This window comes from Urocitellus parryii, chromosome 2, assembly GCF_045843805.1.
Source record: "Urocitellus parryii isolate mUroPar1 chromosome 2, mUroPar1.hap1, whole genome shotgun sequence".
Lineage (NCBI taxonomy): Eukaryota > Metazoa > Chordata > Mammalia > Rodentia > Sciuridae > Urocitellus > Urocitellus parryii.
Window position 1 is genome coordinate 142811250 of NC_135532.1, and position 16355 is coordinate 142827604.

General features: G+C 38.0%; 2 non-coding genes across 2 annotated transcripts; both read left to right on the top strand.

Annotated features, from left to right (window-relative positions):
* The first annotated feature begins 15064 nt into the window (after positions 1–15064).
* On the top strand, positions 15065–15247 carry LOC113178747 (small nucleolar RNA SNORA81). Its single transcript, XR_003300266.1, has one exon. It is a non-coding gene; the product is annotated as a small nucleolar RNA SNORA81 (small nucleolar RNA).
* A 326-nt stretch (positions 15248–15573) lies between these two features.
* LOC113178746 (small nucleolar RNA SNORA63) lies at positions 15574–15703 on the top strand. Its single transcript, XR_003300265.2, has one exon. It is a non-coding gene; the product is annotated as a small nucleolar RNA SNORA63 (small nucleolar RNA).
* The last annotated feature ends 652 nt before the right edge of the window (positions 15704–16355 follow it).

The window sequence follows — 16355 nt, forward strand, 5'->3', positions numbered from 1 at the left end:
GGTAACTTGTGTTCTTTTTAAACAGCATTTTGGTCCTGCATTTCTTATGCAGATAACAGGAATGTAAGGTAGCCTATCAACTTAAGGCAGACAAGGCTGCAAGTAAATTGCTTTAAAAAATTTTTTGTTTCGGTTGTAGTTGGACACAATACCTTTATTTTATTCTTATGTGGTGCTGAGGATCGAACTCAGTGCCCCACACGTGCTAGGAGAGCGCTTACCGCTGAGCCACAACCCCAGCCCCCAGGTACATTGCTTTTTAAAAAAGAAAGTATATGGAGGTCAGCTCAGTGGACCCAGTATATAGATTTATTCCCTTAACCTCATGTTCCCACTGCTCAGATCTTTTGGTTCCTTACCACCTGGACAAGGCTGGGCACTCATGTGTGCACTCAAGTACTCGCCATGTGGGCCTTTTCCTTTGTGCAACTGCTCCCTTGTATTGTCAGCTGTCAGATGAGCCAGTGCTCCTTTCTGAAAAGGCTCTGGGTCAGCCTCCATGTTGGCCCTTCTTTGCATCTGCCCCAGAAGCATCTTTAGTAGATGCAATGTCTATTTTCTTCCATGGGTCAGTACTATATGATAGGCAGCAAAAGACTAACTTGGTTCAGCAGAACTCCAGGAAAAGTCTAAGCAAAAGCTAATCTGGTCAGGATTTCTCCCAATCCATTCTACAATGGAGGACCCTCCCACGTATTCTGAGCCAATGCTGGGAATCTCAGCTGTTTTTTTCTTCCACATGTAAAAAGCCAAGTCCCAAACACCCTGGGTTCAATTTGGAGGAGCAGTCACTCAAACTAGTGGAAGGAGGACATTTCAAATTGCTTTCTGTAACGCTTGTGAACTATGACTAAGAGATAATGTTAGTTCACCTGAGACATGAAGAGAGGTTCCTGCTTCCCCAGAGGTTTGGGTATTTTGTACTGTGCCCACACAAGCAGAACAACCATTTTCACAACAACTTCTTGCATGAGTTTCAGAAAAGGGTTAAAGAACCAAAGGAAGTGAGACTGCTTTGGAATGTGTCTATTGTGGTTCCTGGATATTCAAGGGTCACAAGTATTTTCAAATAACCAAATGAGGTGTTTCCTGTTGATAATATTGTACCCCATGCCTAGCCAAAGCCAGTTTTGAGTTTTGGAACACAGAAACCAGTGCACTGCCAAGAAGACAGGTAAGGTGGGTGCATGCTGGGCCGGGAAGGTTGAAAGCCTCAGCTTTCTGGATTAGGCCAGGTCTTCATGCATGAGAATCTTATAAAGATAGGAGGGAAAGATTGGAAAAGAAAAAGGAAAGAGGAGAAGCTTGTGAACAGGAACAAGAAAAAAAAAAGAAAGAAACAGATTGAAAGGAAATAAATTACACTCAGAGTGCTGCTCTCCTTCTGTACTTTCACAATCTTCAAAGGTTTCCATGGAGATAAATTGGCTCAATTTATGGTAAGATGCAGCAGGCAGTGCCTATCCTCAGAAACTAATTCTACTCCCATTTCTTAACACTTGCTGTTCAGGCAGGGTTTGGACTGCTTTACCTGGTTGATGAGGAAGTGAGTCTGATTTCCAAGTTTCTTTTCCAGAAAGCTCTGAAATTCTCTAAGAAGAAATGACCATGTAGTATGATAGCCTATTCCACCTTATTCTTCTGAGAAAATGATCATTGTTTCCATTATTTTTGTGAGTACCAACATTCCTCCTCATCCTCCCTCCTTCATTGCCTCTTTTTCTGCTTTCTAATTATGATCTCTTTCCTGTCTACTTGACTGGGAAAATCAAAGAATAAGCCAGAATGGTCTGCTTCCCTCTCCAGTGAATCAGTAACAATCAGTTGCATCTATTAACATCTATTATGCTTGTGATAAGCAGTGCCAGGTACAACTACCAACACCAAATAACAAGTGACTGCTCTGCTCATAGAAAGGTGAAATATAGGTCTTTCTGATGTTACTAGCTCATTTTGGTGTTATCAGTTCTTCCAAAGATTGTTTTGCTTAGTTTGAGATAGAAATCACAAAATGGTAAGCAGTATCATCCAAATAAAGCTTTGTTGGGGGTTGTGTTCAAGCACAAGGTTGACAGTGTACAGGGTAGAGTTCCTGGATCAGCCTTCTGAGAATGCAAAGAGCAAAGTTTATGTAGACAAAAAGGGTGGGCTAGTGCAGGCACACAGTCAGAAGTTGCACATGATCTTAGGACTTCTGCACATGTCTTGTCAGTTCTTTGCTCCCAGCCATGAGGTTTGCACTTGGTGCTGGATCTTCACAAGTACATTGGTTTCCTCTGTGCTCTGCTGGTAAAATATGGTGGAGGTTATCACTGCCACCTCCTCAGGAAGACTACATTTGATCAAGTTCAAATGTATTGAACACACAGGTGTTACAGGAAAGCTTGTGGGGGTGGGGAGTGAAGTCAGCAGTTCCTGAAGCAAGAAGTATGGCCCATGGTGGAAATATATATATATTTTAAGAAGCTTGCATTAGGCAGGAAACCCTGATAGGGAAATCAGGGCCCTCCCTGCTTTGCTTCAATAGGGTGTCAGGAGTGTCCTTTTTTTCTTGGGAGAAGACTCTTGGTGGACCTGGAGATAGCTTCAGCATAGGGACTAATCACTAGAAAGACCAAACCTTGGTTAGAAACTTGGCACTTTGAGCATCACCCACCAACATTCAGGGAAAGGAAAGGGGATGGAGATTGAATTAATGACCAAGAGCTAATGATTTAATCAAGAATGTCTATGTAATGAAACATGTATAGAAATTCCTAAATTACACAGTTCAGGGATCTTCAAGATCGGTGAACACATTGAGATTCTGGGAGGGTGGTGCACTTGGAGAGAGTATGGAGCTGTATGTACCACCACCTCCTATATCTTACCCTATGGTTCTCTTCCATGTAACTGTTCCTGAGTTGTATCCTTTAAGCTAAACCAACAACCATAAATAAAACACTTTTTACTGGGTCCTGTGAGTCACTCTATCATATTACTGAAGCTAAGGAAGTCTTTGTAGGACTCCCAGTACAAAGCTGGCCACAAGTATGGAGCTGAGGACTGGCAATTAAAATTTGAAGGGTGAGGAAGTCTTATGGGTTTGAAACTTTAACCTGTGAAATATATGTTAACTCCAGATAGTTCATGTCAGAATTGAATTGAACACCCAGTTGTTGTCAGAGAGTTAGAAAAATGATATTAGCAAAGATACAACCTACTCTGTAGCTGATTAGGTAGACAAACCCAAAAAGTGAAAGGTCACCTGTGCTCACACCATCCTAAGTCATCCTTTCCCTTTCCTGAAATCAGCTTGTCACCCTGAGCAGTATATGTGTACACATATTCTGTCTGCCTCTACCTCTGAAATATCACTCTCCTCCCCACATAGTTCCTTTCTTGATTTAATTTCATCTTGCAAGTGACTGAATTAAAACACAGATTAATTTCCAAATACATAGGATGTCTACTTTTAAAATCATCACATTGGTTGAGAAGAATAGGATCCTGAAAGTTGAAATGGAAATATATGAGAAGACTCTGTTGGAGTTCTGGGGACAATGAGCCCCTAACTTCTGATGCCTCTTCTTTACTAGTAAAAATGGTTTCTCCACCCCCACCTGAGAGGATTAGCCCTGCATTGGCTGAAGAAACTATGATGGCCTCCCATGATTAGTTATTTGCAAAACAGTATTTTTTCTCCTCAGGACTCACCCTGACCTTCCCTTTTAGACCTACAATCAGGTTTGGGTCCCAGCAGGTCTTTAAACATGACTTAAGAAGTATGGCCCATGAGGAGGAATGCTGAAAAATAATTATTTGAGTTTTCTAACTTATACAGATAAACCATCTGGGGAATCTGTGTGGAAATGGACATTGATGATGATGATGATGATGATGATGATGATGGAAGGAACATCAAGTTGGATTAGGCTGAATTTACTGATATAGGCCCACAAAGCAGAGAAGTTACATTTAAGCTGACAGAGATACAAAGAGCTCTACTGGCTGGTTAGCTGAAGCATGGATCAAAAGTTTGCCCACAATGGGTGAGTTAGAAAAGCCAGATCGGTGTCCATTTAATGTAGAGAAGGGGATTCAAAGGCTTGAGGAGATCAGGATATTAGAGCAAATTTGTCATGTAATACCTACTCACCCACTCTGAATGATCTAAAGGACACACCTTTCACCATAACTATAAGAAATGAATTTGTGAGGAGAGCCCTGACATCCTTAATAACTCTATGATTATTCTTTTCTGTATGCCAGACTTTATAGTGGGAACAACAGTCACCAAATTGGGAAATTCTGACATGAACTATCTGGAGTTAGCATATATTCCACAGGTTAAAGGTTCAATCCCATAAGACTTACACACCCTTCAAATTACAAGGATAATGGGAGCAATTAGATCTCAAAGGGGCAAGGACCAAATAGCAGCACTCAACTGACAAAGGCATGGTGAGCATGGCTACCATAATAAACAGAAAGTTTGAAACAATAATTAGAATAGTTTGTTTGACTCTTGCAGACATATGGCATTGGCTGGTCGACCATGGTGTTGAATATAGAGTAGTAAAAGTGATATAATAGAGACCAACTAGATTCTTACTGATTTGTGTCAGCAAAAGGTTCCAGGTCACATGGACAAAAGTCTAACTTCAATCATAAAAATTGAGAATCCTTAATCAATTCCCACACTTGAGCCAGTTTATAGACTCAGAACTCAGGAAGGCTGGATCCCTTTTAGATAAGATCCCAATAAACTGCCAACAACTTATAGTGTTAACTTTTCTTTAGCCTTCCCCAAAGAATGGTATGGCCTTTTTCTACTGAATGTTATACATTAGGGGGAAAAAATAGAGACCTTTGGGCATCACTGGACATGGGCTCTGAACTGAAACTAATTCCAGGAGACCAAAATGTCACCAGGCAGGAAAGGAGCTAATGGAAGTCAGGTGACCAATGGAGTTTGCTATGGACTGAATGTCTGTGACTCTTAAAAGTTCATATGTTGAAATTCTAAGCCATAAAGAGACAGTAGTAAGAAATGGGACTCTGGGGAGGAAATTGAGTTATAATGGCAGAATCCTCATTAATAGGATTAGTGCCCTTGTAAAAGAACTCAATTGACCCTTCTGCCATGTGAGAAAAGAGAGAAGTCAGCAGTCTGCAATAAGGAAAGCAGGTCCTCACCAGACCTGACCATGCTGGCATCCTGATCTCTGACTTCCCAGTCTCCATAATTTTCTGTTGTTTATAAGCTATTCAGTCTAAGATATTTTGTATGTGTACTCCAACATTCATGTATTGGAAATTTAATCCCCAATGCAACAGTGTTGAAAGATGGGATTTTTAAGAAGTTATTAGATCATGAGGGCTATCTTCATTAAACACGAGTTCAGTACCCTTACTTTCTCCCTCTCACCCATGTGACAACTTCTCTTACAATATGACACAGCAAGAAGGCCCTCACCAGATGTAGTCCCTCAAGTTTGGTCTTCCCATCCTCCAATTGTGAGCCAAATAAATTTCTGTTTATTATAAATGACCCAGTGTAAGGGATATTGGCATAAAATGAGTTAAAATGCAGCCCAAAGATAGCATTATAGTCCTAGTCCATCTTAGAGTGGGCACAGTGGGTCCCCATCACCCCTGTGGTTATTTTTCCAACTCTAGAATACACAACCAGAATAGATAAACTCATTGGTTGGCAAAATCTCCATGTTGTTCCCTGATCTGTGGAGTGAAGAATACTAAAGTGGGAAAGATTAAGTGGAAGCCATTTTTTTAAAATATTTATTTTTTAGTTATAGGTGGACACTATGTCTTTATTTTTTACTTTATGTGGTGCTGAGAATTGAACCCAGTGCCTTACACATGCTAGGTGAGCACTCCAGTCCCTAAGTGGAAGCCATTTGAACTGCCTCTTCCTATGAAAATAGTAAACCAAAAGCAATTCCTAGAGGGATAGCATTGATTAGTGTCACCATTAAGGACTCAACAAGTGCAAGGGTGGTGATTTCCACTACATCCTCATTCAGCTTACCTATGCAGCCCACGAAGAAGATAATAGATCTCAGAGAATGACTGTGGATTATCATAACCTTAATCAAGTAGCAATTCCAGTTGCAGCTGCTGTGCCAGATTAGTTTTGTTGCTTGAGAAAATTAACACAGCTTCTGGTAGCTGGTATGTAGCTATTGAACTGTTAAGTGCTTTTTATCTTCACACTTAAGAGAAAAAAAGACTACCAAAGCAGTTTTCTTTCACTCAGCAAGGCCAGCAATATACCTTCACTCTCCTACCTTAGTGGTACATTAAATATACAGCCCTATGTCATAATTTAGTTCACAAGGACCTTGAAGGCCTTTCTCTTCCACAAGATATCCTACATTAAGTTAATGACATTATGTCATTAGTGAACAAGAAATAGAGCAATTATCCTAGACTTATTGATAAGAAATTTACATGTCAGAGTGCGTGAAATAAATGTGACAAAAATTCAGGGACCTTCCACATTAGTGCATTAGTGAAATTTCTAGGAGTCTCTTAGTATAGAGCACAACCAGGTATCCCTTCTAAGGTAAAGGATAAGTTGTTACGCCAGAAGGGCTTATAACCAAAAACAAGGTCCAAGACCTAGAGGGCTTCTTTGGATCTGAGTGGCAGAATATTCCTCATTTGGGTATGTTACTCCAGGCCATTTACCAAGTGCCCTGAAAAACTGATAGTTCTGAGGAGAAAGATCCACAGCTGTATGTGCACATCATCAAATGGGAGTGATATATATGTGATCAGCCCTGAGCTCTGAAGATACAAGTTAGATATATAAAGAAGGGACTCAAACACTCATTGTACCAACTCGTGCTACACTCCCTTCTCTCTGCCAGCCTAAACCTATGGCCTTGTGGAGGCCAACAACCAGTTGACAGGAAGAGCAAACTCAGGTCTGATTTATAGATAAAAAGTACTATATGCAGGCATGACTCAAAAGTGGATAGCTGCAATGCCACAGCCCCTACTGCAACATTCTCAAAGGACAATTTAGTCTGTTTTGCATTACTATAATGAAATAGCTGAGGCAAACTACTTAAACAAAAGAGGTTTATGTTGGCACATGGTTATGGAGGCCAATGGTCAAGAGAAGGTTCTAGTGATTATGACCTTCTTTGCTGGCAGAGTCTCAAGATGGTTCAGGATATCACATGACAAAAAAAGGAATGTGTATATATATATATGTGGATATATGGAGATACCTCTGGCTGGTCCCTCTCTCTCTCTCTCTTAAAAGTCCCAAGTATTCAATCATAGGACCTCCACCCTTGATGACCTTATCTAATCCTAATCACCTAGATAAAGTCCCACTTTTAAACACCATTGTCAGATTAAATTTCCATCCTCTTAATACCTCAAAATAGGGATAAAATTTCAGCACAGGAAGCTTGCAGGATGCACTCAGTGGTGACGGGAAATCCTCTTCGAGGGTGGAACTTTAAGCAGTGCACTTAGTTGTTGACTTTGGATGGAGAACTGGCCTGATGTGAGACTGCATACCAATCTATGAGCTGTGGTCAGTGGTTTAGCTGAATAGTCAGGGATTTGGAATGTACATTATTAAAAATTTAATGACAAGGAAATTTGGGGAAAAGGTCTATGGATTGATCTTCATAAATAGGCAAAAAATGTGAAAATATTTGTGTCCGCCATGGATGCTCACCAAAGGATGACCTCAGCAGAGGAATATATTAATAATCAAGTAAATAAGAAGACTTATTTTGTGGATAGCAGTCAGTCTCTTTTCTTAGTCACCCCTGTCATCACCCATTGCTTCATGAGTAAAGCAGTCATGGTATAAAGGATGAGATTAAACCTGGGCTCAGCAACATGGATTACTGTTTACCCAATTTGCAATTGGCAAAGTGCCCAATTTGCCAGCATCAGAGACCAACATCGATATGCCACCATTCCCTGGAGCAATTAGCCAGCTACCCAGTGGTAGACTGATTGCACCATACTGCTTCCATAGTGTGTTTTATTGGAATAGACACTCTCAGCATAGATCTGCCTTCCCTGCACACAATGCTTCTGCCAAAATACTATCCAGCAAGAAAGTTTTATCTAATGTAAAGGTATTCCACACAGCATTGCTTCTGATGAAGGAATTTACTTCATAGCCAATAATCATGGGATCTACTGGTCTTATAATGTTCGCCAATATCCTGAAGTAACTGGCTTCATAAATGGTTGAATGGCCATTTGCAAACTCAGTTATAGCATCAGCTAGGTGGTAATATCTTGCAAGGTTGGGGCAAGGTGCCCTAGGAGGCTGTATATACTCTGAATCAGCATCCAATATATAGTGCTACTTTTCTCATAGCCAGGATCCATGGGTCCAGGAATCAAGGGATAGAAATGGAAGTGGTTCTCATTAGTATTGTCCTTAGTGAACCATCAGCAACATTTTTGCTTCCTGTATCTGTGACTGCATACTCTGCTGGCTTAGGAGTTCCAAAAAAAAAAAAAAAAAGGAATGTTTCTACCAGTAGATTTAAGATTGCCACCTGTCACTTGAAGCTCCACGTGCCTCTGAAACAATAGGAAAATAGAATTTTAGTGCTAACTGGAGAGATTGAACTTGAATATTAACGGGAAATTGAACTATTACTTCACAATAGAGATAAGCCAGAGATCTCTTACAGTGTCTCTTAGTATTGCCATATTTTGAGATTAAGGTAAATAGAAAACTACAACAACCCAATATAGGCAAGGCTACTCAGAAACTATTTGGTAAACTTCATCAGGTAAAGAACTGTGACCAGGGTTGGGGCTGTAGCTCAGTGGCAGAGCACTTGCCTGGCATGTGTGAGGCACAGGGTTTGATCCTCAGCACCAAATAAAAATAAACAAATGCATTCTGTCCATTTACAACTATAAAAAATGATACTTGTCTATTTAAAAAAAAAACTGTGACCAGCCAAAGTTCTTGCTAAAGGCAGAAAGAATAAGCAATGGGCAGTAGAAAAAGCTAAGTTATAAAGATTAGTTACAACCATGTGTCCATTTACAAAAATGAGTACTGTCTTATGTATTTCCTCCTTATTTTGTTATGAGTTTGTGTGTGTGAGCATGTAACAAATATCTTGGTTTTCTTCCTTTTCATATCCCCTTCTCATGTATTAACATATGCTGCCTATGTATCATAGTATTTAAGTATTGTCATCTTTTAAAAAATATTCATTTTTAGTTGTAATTGGACACAATATCTTTATTTTATGTATTTATTTTTATGTGGTGCTGAGGATCAAACCTGGGGCCTCCAACGTGCTAGGAGCGCTCTACCGCTGAGCCACAATCCCAACCCTTAAGTATTGTCATCTTTACACCACAGTATTTAAGTTATGGGATATTAAGGAGAAAAGTAAACATCACTTAGGGACTTTACATCTTCCTAGGAAAGGTTATTGTGTTTTCATTTATACAAAGGATAGTTGTGTCATGTCAAATGGAATTATTATCTTGTAACTATAATTACTTGGAGCTTAAATATAGTTTAAAGAGTTGTCTATGGGTACCAGGTTGACAAGGGTGATTATGATGGTTAATTTTGTGTGTCAATTTAACTGGGCCACAGGATGTCTAGTTATTTAGTCAAACATTATTTGGGGTGTTTCTGTAACTGTATTTTGGATGAAATTTAGATTTAACGGGCTGAGAATATAGCTTGAAGGTTGAGTGCTTGCCTAGTATGAGTGAGGCCCTGGGTCTGACCCCTAGTACCATGCATGCAAAAGAAGGAAAAAGAGAGAGGGAGTAAGGGAGAGATTTAAATTGGTAGATGGAATAAAGCATATTGCCCTACATAATGTAAAACTCATCCAGACCATTGAAGGTCAGAATAGCAAAAAAGACTGGCTCTACTGCCTTATGACCTTCAAGATGAGACATTTTCAATTCTTGATTCTACAGCAGCCTGCTGGCATTCAAACTCAAACTGAAACTGGAACATCAGTTCTGCAAATTTTAGACTTGCCAGCCTTTATAAATCACATGTGTCAGACATGTGTTTGTGTGTATATTTCTCCTATTTATCTGGAGAAAACAGGAATAAACTAAGTCATACTAAGTATTTCATGTAAAAGGTGTTGTATTTTTAAATTTCAAATCTCAATTATTCATTGCTGGTACACAGAAAAATTCTGACTTCTTAATATTAACCTTAAATCCTACAACTTTGCTATAATCACATATTAGGGTTTTTGTTATTACTTAGGATTCTCTATACACACAATCATGTTATGTGTGAACAATCATGTTATGTGTAAACAAAGGCAGTTTGGCTACCTACCATCTAGGTTGGTGTAAATATGTTCTATGACATTTGCACAATGATGAAATCACCTAATGCGTTTCACAGACAGTGTCTCTGTCATTAAACAACACATGTATATGCATTTCTGCATTGGTTTTTCATTCTTCAGTATATTTTAGATATAACTCCACATTAGTACATATAGAGCAGAAACTCTAGAATTTTATTATTTTTAATAGCTGCATAGTAATCCACTGTATGTTCTGCACTGATGGGCTTCAATCTCTATTATCTTTGCTATTAGAATACTGCAATGAACTCTTTAAAAACCAGTCATTTCAACATGTACCTGTAAGATACACTCCTAAAAATAGAGTTTCTGGGCAAAAAATGTTTATTTGCAATTTTAATAGATATTGTGATTGTTCTTCATGGGCTATTGTCAATTTGTACTTCCATCAGTTAAGTATGATAATGCCATTTTCCTGCTACCTCACCAATTAGAGTATATTTTATGACTTGTGATATTTTCTAATATGATAGGTGAAAATTATATTCTATTATAGTTTCATTGTAATTTTATTATTTTGAATGAGCTTGAACACTTTTATTATGTATTTGTGTTTCCTTTTTGTGAACCATTGGTACTCTTTGTCATTTTGCTAATGGTTGCTGATGTCCTCATTAGTTTACAGGTACTTTTTATGTATTAAAAAAATCAATTCATTGTCTGTGGTATGAATTGCAATTTTTCACCCAGATTGCTCTTTATTTTTTTTACTTGAGATACTTTTGCCACTTTTAAATTTTTTATGTACTTGAGCCATCAATTTTCTTTTATAGCTTCTAGGTATTGCTATGGAATGTTATCAGGATTACTTTAAAAGCCTAAAGCTTTGTTTTTTCCCCATTTACTCTTTAACCTATCTGGAATTTATTTTGATTCAAAGTATGTATTGTTAATTGTGATCCAACTTTTCTTTTTCCAGATGGCTATCCAGTTGTGCCAACAATATTTGCTTAATTTTTATTGATTTAATAAAAAATATGTTGATCTTTATCAAATGCCTTTATAGCATTTATGAAGATGACATATTTTTCTTTTTAAACTAATTATATCATTTCATTTCTGAAAATAACATGTTATTCTTTTCATGTTATAATAATTTTTAATTGTTTTCCTTAATACTGATATTCATGAATAAAAATTTCAATGGTCAATGTATATGTGCTTGATGCATATGTTTAGTGAGATTTGGTATTAGTGTTATTCTTACTTCATAAATAAAATTTGGAAAGTTTCTTCTTTTTCTGTGCCCAAGACAGAATCAATAGCAACAGACTTTATCTGTTTCTAAAAGTTGCATAGTAAACTTCTCCTGTGAAATAATTTGGTACTGACACCTTTGTGGATTTAGGTGTGGGAAAAGACAGTTCTCTTACATATCAATTTCTTCTATGATTATCGTTCTACTTAGAATTTCTACCTCTGGAATATTTTGGCAAATTGTATTTTCTTGGCATTTTATCTATTTCACTTAGGTTTTCAAATTATTACACAGAGTTGAGTCAAATCTCTCATAAAATCTTTTAACTTTTTCTTTATCTATAGTTATCCCTCTCCCACCCTCTCATTGTTTTGCATTTTAATTGTACTCACTTCTCTTTGTTAGGTCAACCAACCATCCTACTGTAGCCTTTTTTCCCCCAAAAAAATCTTTTACTTAGTAGTGTCCTGTTTCTATTTTCTAATTTCTTCATTTATCCTTACATATTCTTTCCTTCTGCTTTCTTTGATAATTTCTTCTCAATTTTTGAATTGGACATTTAATTTACTTCTATTTTGTATTTTCTTTTTGAGCACTACCTTAAGTACATTCCACAGATATTATTATACAGCATTTTATCTTTTCTTCGTTTTTAAAATATTCAGTAATTTCTATTTTGAGGGAGTTAAGGAGGATTTTTTTCATTGCACGTTTTTTACAATTTGAAAATGCTTTACCATTTCCAATGGTTCTCACTCCCCGCCCTTTATCCAACGAGAGCCCGGGTCCTGGTTCTTTGCCTCAGGTGCTCTAAAGAACAAAGATCCCAACACTGGGCAGACGCCCGGCGGAGACGGCGCAGGCCCTCAGGAGACTCGGAAGCAGGGACCTCTCCCCGCCTGCGCTAGAGGATCTACCGTCGTCCGGGCTTTAGCGGTGACGCCCCCTCCCGAATACCTCGCTAGGATTGGTCTGTTTTTCGGACCTGGACGGTGGCCAGAGGAGAACAAGAAGCTCCCGTTCAGCATCAGAGAACGAAGCGATGCAGTGGGCAACTTCGGAGGCTCAGCTTCGCATCTGTAAGCATCAGGCCTCCCTCCGGCGGCATGGCGGCGGCCTCACCGTGTCGCAGTTGCAGGTGGCAACGTAGAGGAACCGGTGGCGACGTCTCCCGAGCCTGCTGCCGCTGCCTGGGTAAGAATAGGTGGAGGGGACGTGAATCAGCGCGCGAGCGCGGCGGGGCGGTGACAGGTGCCGAGGGACCCGGGCTCTAAGAAGGGAAGGACAAGAGGACAGAATCTGCTTCTCAGGGAATCCGCTTTTAGCTCCACTGCCAGGAGGGACCACACCCAGCTCCCTCTTCTCCTCCCCACATAACAGGAGCTACAGAATGCTTTTCCGTTTCCTATATTTATACTGCAAGAGGAATCTCCCCCCATTAATTCATCCATTATTTATTTGTTATCTGTGAACTCATCGGTTAATTAATATTCCATGGATTATAATCCGTCAGTATTTATTTGTGGCTCAACTGGCCCAGTTTCTGTCCAATGGAGTCTCTTCAAGCTGGTTCCTTTAACTTTTTTCACATATCCCCTTCATTCCCTATTTTCTAGAATAAGGTGTTCCAAGCTCAATTTGTTCTTTCTCCTCCTGTCCACAGAAGTAGCCATTTCTCCAAAGAGCCTCAATTCCTTTTTTATACTGTGTATGCACACACACACACACACACACATATACACACACACGCACATAAACACACAATATGTGATACATAATATGTATTATATACATAACATACTATTATATTACACATAGTAATATATCAATACATAATAAATATAAATAATACATTATTGTTACACCTATATTAACATATACATGATATATGATATATTATATATCATACACATATATTCATAGTATATACATATATCAAACCAAATATAATAGTTCAATATTTATCCATGGAAGTCAGTTGTTGGAGTCTGTATTTCTATAGCATAATAATTTAGAATATTCTCTTTTAGATCCAAAAGCTAATTCTGGCACTTGAAGATGATATGGGAGCAACTTATGTCTGCATTGTGAAATTGGTGTTCTAAATGAATTACAAAAATGCAGGATGAGGCAGTACATAGTACTCTTGGCATATAGGAGAATTTCAATGTGTTAAATAGAAGACATCTTTGTAAGTATTGCTGTAGTTTTCCTATAGCTTTTTTTTTTAAACCAATGATATTTAGGTTATATATTTATTTGGGGAATATAATTAAACTAATAAAGCCAGTTGCTATACACTTTGATACAGAGACTTATAAAAATAGATTTTATTTTTTTTAGAACAGTTTTAGGTTTACAGAAAAACAGAGAAGATAGTATAGAGTGTTCACATATACCTCATACCCTGTTTCCCTCTTATAAGTATCTTATGTTAGTATGGTAATTTTATGGTACAATTTTAGGGTGATTAACAGTTAATGAACCTATACTCATACATTTTTTTGAACTATAGTCCAAAATTCATTCAGAGTTCCTTAGTTTTTTCCTAATGTACTTTTCCTGTTCCAAATGCCATCTAAGATACCACATTATATTTAGTTGGCATGTCTCCTTAGACTCCTCTTGGCTGTGAAGGTTTCTTAGTATTCCCTTGTTTTTGGTGACCTTGACAGTTATGAGAGTATGGTCAATTATTTAAATAGAATGTCCCTCTATTAGAATTTGTCTGATTTTTTAAAAGAGAATTACACAGGATTTGGGGTTTTAGGAAAGAAGACCACAGGTATAAACTGTCATTCTTGTCATTCTATATCAAGAATCATAAGTATTGACATTGATGTCAGTTACTTGGCTGAGGTAGTATTTGTCATCTTTCTCCAATGGAAAGTTACCCTCCTCCTTCCCTCCCTTCATACTGTACTATTTGGAAGGAAGGCACTATGCACAGCTCCCACTTAACTAAAAAAAAATTTGAACTATCCAAAATGGATCAAATAATTTATTTTGAATGAAGTAGATTAAAATGTTGGGCTGAGATTAAGGATCAAATTCATGAGATTTACTACAAATTATGTACAAGTATTCAGGTGTACATGAGATTTTTCTCTGGCTGGCAGGTTGGGTATGTGGCACTATAGCTGCAAAGTGCTATATTGTCCTTTCCTCCTGCTGAGAGCAATTGCTTCCCACAATCTCTGTCTTACTCAATTCTGTAGTAAGACAGGGACGCTTGGTCTCAAACATGCTTTCTGTAGTAATTTTAAGAAAACTGATTTATTTGCTTAATTGATTTGACAGTATAATTAATGCTTATCTCTTTTTAAAGGTTGTGTTGCTTTCTGCTGCCATGCTAATCAATATGTTGGAAGTTATCAAGAAGTTCATGAGAAAGCCAGTTTCAAATTCTGAAGAAAAACGAAGAGGCAACCCTTGGACATGTCAGTGTTTTACAGAAATTTTGGAATAGGGTAATATTTTTGTCATTCGTACACATAAATGTACCTTCTCTAAGGTCTGTACTAAAATTTCAGAAACTAGTATCATGTCTTGGTATTTGAAATAAAGCTAGCAGAGTAAGCACAAGAATCAAAAAATAACTGAACAGCTGTAACAGAAGAAAAACTGAGATAGACCTCTTCTAAGACACCCAAATTCCCACCTTCTAAGAGTTGGTATAATAATATCTGTACTTAGGCATGATTAATAGAATGAGTGGTCTCTTCCAGTGGTAGGGGTGAAAGTTAGAAATCAGATAGCCCTTCATTCCCACTATGATAGAAATTAACATTTCCTCTCTGAAAAAACATAAGAAAGGTAATTATATTCGCTTTGTGACAAATGAGAGACTAACAATCAGGACATTCTTTGTAGAACACAGGAAAAGGGTATACTGGCTTCTAGAAAATGCATGTTGGGGATTTCAGTTTTTGATCTGATAAGAGCTGTTCTTCCCTAGTATTATTACTAATTAAGATGTTGTTGATATCTAGTTATTTCCATAGAAAACTGAAGCAGGATCTAGTTACAATGTAGCCATGAAGTGCTTCATTGTGTTTTCCCCTGCTCAAAATAAAACTGTTACCTTCCAGGCCCTGCCTGCCTTGGTGCCCTAGCAGCAGGGATGCTTGGTCCCATACATGCCTACCAATATGAACACTGACTTGGCAAGTGACTCTGAAGAATCAGGATTTGTTAATATTTTGTAGATGGTAACAGAAGGAAAAAGATGCTATCAGGAGACAATTCAAATAAGGGAAAAACTATTTTGATTGCTCCTGACTTGCTGGTAAGTATTTTAATTTCTTATTTAATTACATTATTTATCTATCAAAGGTTTGTTTGAGAGGAAGATTTATAGTAACCCTGTCATTTGAAGCTGTGGAGGAGTAAATATCATACACAACTGGCTGGAGTGGCACATGCCTGTAATCCTAGCCCCCTGGCAGGCTGAAACTGGAAGATCCCAAGTTCAAGACTGGCCTCATCAACTTAGAGAGGCCCTAAGGAACTTATCGAGGACCTGTCTCAAAAAGTTAAAAGGGGATGTAGCTCAGTGGTCAATTGCCTCTAGGTTAAATCCCAGTACCAAAAAACAAAACTAAACTAAATTAAACTAAACTGTACCATTTCACGTAATTCAGTACAATTTTATGCCATACAAAAGCATGCAGTAGTTGCTTTTTGAATACATACTGTCATATGGCAGATTTTTTATTTTTATGTACAAATTCAATCTATGGTTATAAACTGTGATCACTAATTGTGAAAATTATATTCTCAGTTGAAAATCT